Source organism: Macrobrachium nipponense, chromosome 14 (genome assembly GCF_015104395.2).
Source record: "Macrobrachium nipponense isolate FS-2020 chromosome 14, ASM1510439v2, whole genome shotgun sequence".
In the NCBI taxonomy this organism is placed as follows: Eukaryota; Metazoa; Arthropoda; class Malacostraca; order Decapoda; family Palaemonidae; genus Macrobrachium; species Macrobrachium nipponense.
Genome location: NC_087207.1, coordinates 5,824,046 through 5,830,498, shown reverse-complemented (window position 1 = coordinate 5,830,498; position 6,453 = coordinate 5,824,046).

Below are 6,453 nucleotides of genomic sequence, written 5' to 3'. Positions count from 1 at the left end.
TCTCTCTCTCTCTCTCTCTCTCTCTCTCTCATGAACAGGTACATGCAAAAGAACTTAAATAAAAATAAAATTATCTCTCTCTCTCTCTCTCTCTCTCTCTCTCTCTCTCTCTCTCTCTCTCTCTCTCTCTCTCATAAATGCTACACGAAGAACAACTTAAATAAAATTAGAAGTACCCCAATCACAAATCACGCAAAGAAAAGCAGGAACATTTCTGAAAACAATTTCGTCGCGTACAGAGGAGGATAAAATCTTCAGCCGTTAAGGAAATTCTATTCCCGCGACGACTCTGATAATGGAAGTAAATGATACATCATTAAGCTGCGGGGAAACTTTTCCCCAACTGAAGACTCGATCCTCATTATCTGCAACGTTTTGAGGCGTCTGTGACAACGTTCGAATTTAGTATCCGAATGTGAGAAGAAAATTTTCGGTTTCTTTCAGTTTACTAAATTTTTTTTATCTTACTAATTTGAACCATCAGTTCCTCGTTGGACGAGTGGGTTACGTGCTCGCCTACCAATTCGGTAGTCCCGAGTTCGATTCTCCGCTCTGCCAACGTGGAATCAGAGGAATTTGTTTCTGGTGATTAGGAATTCATTTCTCGATATAACGTGCTTCGGATCCCACAATAAGCTGTAGGTCCCGTTGCTAGGTAACCAATTGGTTCCTATCCACGTAGAAATATCTAATCCTTTGGGCCAGCCCTAGGAGAGCTGTTAATCATCTGAGTGGTCTGATTAAACTAAGATATACTTTTTTTTATATGAATCACTATTTTTTTTCCTATCTCAGTCATCCTATTCGACTGGGTGGTATTTATAGTGTGGGGTTCCCGGTTGTATCCTGCCCCTTTTGGGAGTCCATCACATTTCTCACTATATGCACTGTTTTCTAAAGCACACTTTCTGCGTGAGTCCTGGAGCTACTTGGGCATCTAGTTTTTTTTCCAGGCTTTTTTTCAGGGGTATCGGGATCGTGCCTCCTAGTGTTCCTATGATTATGGGTACAATTTCTACTGGCATATCCCATATTATTATTATTATTTTATTATTATTATTATTTTTATTTGAATTTTTTTAAATTTTTTTTTTTTTTTGTTTTTTTTTTTTGCTCTATCACAGTCCTCCAATTCGACTGGGTGGTATTTATGGTGTTGGGTTCCAGGTTGCATCCTGCCTCCTTAGGAGTCCATCACTTTTCTTACTATGTGTGCCGTTTCTAGGATCACACTCTTCTGCATGAGGCCCGGAGCTACTTCAGCCTCTAGTTTTTCTAGATTCCTTTTCAGGGATCTTGGGATCGTGCCTAGTGCTCCTATGATTATGGGTGTACAGGTTTCCCACGGGCATATCCCATATCCTTCTTATTTCTATTTTCAGATCTTGATTACTTATCCATTTTTTCCCTCTCTTTCTCTTCAACTCTGGTGTCCCATGGTATTGCGACATCAATGAGTGATACTTTCTTCTTGACTTTGTCAATCAACGTCACGTCTGGTCTGTTTGCCACGTATCAACCCTCTATCCGTTCTGATACCATAAGTCCCCCAAGGATCTCTTTGCGGTGACTCGTTTTTCTATCACTCCCTCAGGTTGGTGCTCGTACCACTTATTACTGCAAGGTAGCTGATGTTTCTTGCACAGGCTGCAGTGGAGGGCTTTTGCCACTGAATCATGCATCTTTTTGTACTGGTTCTGTGCAAGTGCCGGGCATTCGCTTGCTATGTGTTTATTATTATTATTATTATTATTATTATTATTATTGCCAGACCAACCACCACAAAACAAAGGTCTTATGGAACTGGATGTTATCTGCGAGAAAAAAGGTATACAAATTTATAGTGTATTATGGAATGCTATAATATTTTTTTGTAGTGGGGACACAAATAAAATTCATTACACAATGCTTGTAAAGTTTGAGATGAAATCTTGATTGTTAAAATTTGAAATATTTGGAATAGAATGGACACAAGTATAAATACACACATACACATGCACATGCGCACACACACAGACATACATACATACATACATACATATATATATTTTATATGTATATATATATATATATATATATATATATATATATATATATATATATATATATTATATTATATATATATATATATATATATATATATATATATATATATATTATATACCATATATATATATATATATATATATATATATATATATATATATTGTGTATATGTGTGTGTGGTACGCACGTGTGCATAAACTTGCGTCTTTGTGCACGTCTGCACTGTTGCATAAATGCTTTCTTTCCTTCACTGAGTGCGAAGTTCATCTACATTTTAAAATGGCCAGTTTTAAAGCGAAATTGTTTTAAGTTCTTTAAGGTCACATTAGAGTCATCTCCAGTTTCGCCCGGAGACCTAAATGGGTCTCTCTCTCATTAGCGGAATCGAGGGACATAACAACCTCTCGGTTAATGAAGAAAAACGCGATTTTAATTACACTTCCCATAAGTGTTAATGACCTGGAAGTCTTATAATTCCAAAATGATAAGTTTCATTTTGAGGAGGGGGGGGGGGGTGGTGATATAAAAGTCAGTTATTAATAATTCTTGTATTCTTGGTCCCATGTATGATAGACAGAGAGAGAGAGAGAAGAGAGAGAGAGGAGAGAGAGAGAGAGATGGGGGTGGGGGCGGGAGATGGGCTTGGTGGAATGGACTCAAAGGATAACCATAATGATGCTGGGAGGAGAGAGAGAGGATGAGAGTGGGTCGGGTATTGGGGTGGGGGTAATTGGGCTTGGTGGTAATGACCAAAGGTTAACCAAAAATTAATACCTAGAGAGAAGAGAGAAGAGAGGATCGGGGAGGGAGGGGGGAATGGACTCGGTGGAATGACTAAAGGTTAACCAAAATAATGCGTAGAGAGAGAGAGAGAGAGAAGAGAGGTGACGAGAGAGAGAGAGAGAGAGAGAGAAAGAGACAGAGAGAGAGAGGAGAGAGAGGGAATGGGCTTGGTGGAATGACCAAAGGTTAACCAAAACGATGCGTAGAGAAAGAGAGAGAGAGAGAGAGTGGGAGTTGGGAAAGGGGGTTGAATGGGCTTGTTGCAATGACCAAGGGTACCCAGTAATAGTAATTCTTGTAAGATGTGCCGTGACCTTTTATTTTGTTTTTAATGTTTTAAAACAAAAGATGGTCTAATTGTTGCATTAAGGGATGATTGTTTTCAAAATTATAGAAAACCTTAAATCAGCGTTTTTATTACCTGGTGTTAAAACTTCTGATTCTCTGTAGAAGAATTTATGTGCCTAAGTAACTATATTATTATTATTATTATTATTATTATTATTATTATTATTATTATTATTATTATTAAAAATATGCTCGCATACATTGGAAACAGAAAAATCGTCATTTGCTTTTTGAGTAACCTTTCTCAGAATAAACTGTCATAATGCAGAATGAAAGAACTCGGCAAACATTACGAGGAAAACAGTGCACTTACAACTAAAGAAAAAAAAATGGAACGCAGAATCTGCAACATCATTCAAGTCGCTAAACTTCCCATCAGATTTTTCCTGCTTCGAACTTTCCGGTTTCATTTGTCTTCCGCGAACTGTGCTGAGACGCTCGAAACCTCCTTCGTCAACTTCTCTTGTCAGCCTCCTGGAATCCAATCCCGCTTGACTAGGGAACCTGGCTTTCTTTCGGTCTGGAAACCTGGAAACAGATGACCCAGTTCCACAAGATGGCAAGCTTTAGCAAACCAAAATCGCTTCTGTAATTGTTATCATTTGCTCTCAGGAATTCCGTGATCATCCTAGAGTCTGAAAATGGCAGAAGCAAATGAGAAAGAGAATGGTTATTAGAAGAAGCATTCGCAAATGGTCCTTGAAATGATTATGAGGGCGATAAGATAAAGGCCTGGATTGTATTTATAGGCTCCTTAAACCTGTGGACCTAAAGATATTAGTTTTTTTTCTTTTTTAAACTAGATTGATTACTTGTGTCCTTGTTTCTGGAATGGTGTATTCAAATTCAAAAGATAATTCCACCTCACTGAAGCGTCACCTATGCCTCAATCACATAGATATTTCGATTACAGATGATGATGATGATGATGATGATGATGTGATGATGATGATGATGTGATGATGATGATTATTATTATTATTATTAGTTACGTGAAATTTTCAGCTATTATCTCTCATATTCATATTATTAAAAAACACGCATTATTATTATTATTATTATTATTATTATTATTATTATTATTATTATTATTATTATTATTATTATTATTATCGCTTGGTCTAGTTCAACTAGGAACAATAACATCAATTTCCGAAAGTATGGAAAGGGCAGAATGCCCATGGGAGTTTATTTGCAGTATTGTAGAAACATTCCCACTGGAATAGGACATTTGTGTTGAAGGTAGCGAAAAAAAAGAAAAAAAAAAAAAAGGGGAATCTGTCCGAGGGGTAAAGCTCTTCCTTTCCAAATCCCACGCAGAAAGCGTGCTGATGGAGAAAGTTTTTATAGGAAAAGTGTTGACCCTGCCCGCACCAGTACTTGATTCAGGTCTCGCAAACTTCTGCAGAGCACTGAAATATCGAATGGGTCTTTCCTTCTCTGCTCACAGAAGACATCAAATTCCTTTGGTACCAGATGAATGGCCCTGGATGGAAAAAAAAATATAAAAGGTCACCAGTTGGTTCTGGTTATTAATCTGTAAAGGCGGAAGTACTGTATTTGCACAGGAAGTTTTCTCCCCAAGCTCTACCTACATCTATTTTTAGACAGAGAATTTAAGAGAATAAATCTTAGCGAAATCCTTCGTTTGACGTCCATTTTTAAAAACCAAAGATCCGTTCGAGGCTTTGTGTCCCTTCAGTTTGGGCTTGTAAACCTGGCGAGTCCTTTTCAGGAATCTTTCCTCTCCGTAGGGGGAAGGGGAGTGTGGGGTGGGTAGGCAGTCAGTGCACCTCATGCGGTGCATTGTACGCATTACTTTTTTTTTTTGGGGGTTTTTTTTTTTTTGCCCTCGGCCCTTAGCCGCAACCCCTTTCGTTCCGTTTACTGTACCTCCTCTCTTAGTCTCTTTTATCTTACTTTCCAACCTCTCCTAACAATTGATTCATAGTGCAATTGCTTTAAGGTTTTCATCCTGTTACACCTTTCAACCTTTCACTGTCAATTTCAGTTTCAGTGCTTGGCCTTTGGCCTAAATTCTATATTCAATTCAGTTTTAGGTTATCCGTGAAATCCTTACATCAAGAGGAAACTCAGACCCTATAATTTCAGCCGTCCAACCTCTTCAAGCCGTCTCTATTCTTGCCCTTGTTTCTGAATCCCCTCCCCCCCTACCCCCAACCCCTTTTTTCCCCACCACCTCACCTTTTCCTTTCAGCGTCTGCACTCTATAGTTGTAGTTCCTAGTTGGACGAGTGGTTTTCGCTCTCGGCTACCAGTCTGGTGGTCCGAAGTTCGATTCTCGGCTCGGCCAAAGCGAAGTCGGAGGAATTTGTTTCTGTTGATAGAAATTCATTTATCGATATGTGGTTCGGATCCCACAATAAGCTGTAGGTCCCGTTGCTAGGTGGCCAATTGGTTCCTAGCCACGTAAAAATATCTAATCCTTCGGTCCAGCCTTAGGAGAGCTGTTCATCAGCTCAGTGGTCTGGTAAAACTAGATATACTCAACTTAACTCAGGCTCTATGCTCCTTCCAGAAGTGGATGTTACGGGCAGTCTCTCATACCTTTTAGCTCGTAAGCCATCTAGCCCTTGGCCACGCACTTTCTCGGTCAGATGACAAAGAAAAACATCCTTCTTTCTATTTAATTATGTTCGTTCTTGTCTGCTCGTGTGCTTGCTCGACTGCATTCTCGTCTGTCTTCGTGGCTCATTTTCCATTCTTCACCGCACGAATCTGCGTGGGTGTGACATGTCTGCTTATTATCTGTTTTTCTGATTCGCTGTCATTCAGCTCATCTGAATATTATTCCTGCTGTAAATATTCAGTTTGGTTGGTTCCTTTCAACGTACTCTCCTCTTCAGGTAAGGCTCCATCTCACAAAAGCTGATTTCTGTCCCTGCCACAGTCAATTTACGCTTTTCGTCGAAGGATCTAGTTACTCAATACTTGAATGCTAGAATTTTCCTACTTGAGTAGTGTCTCCAGTCGATTTGAATGATTATAACACATTTATAGTGAAAGAAAATATAAAAATAAAGATAAAGGGGAAAATTGAAATTGATTATGTAGCTTTGAATATATAGTGTATATATATATATATATATATATGTATATGTATATATATATATATATATATATATATATATATATACATATATAATGTGTGTGTCCGTGTATATATATATATATATATATATATATATATATATATATATATATATATATATATATACACACATACGTGTGTGTGTGTGTGTTACATATGCCTTT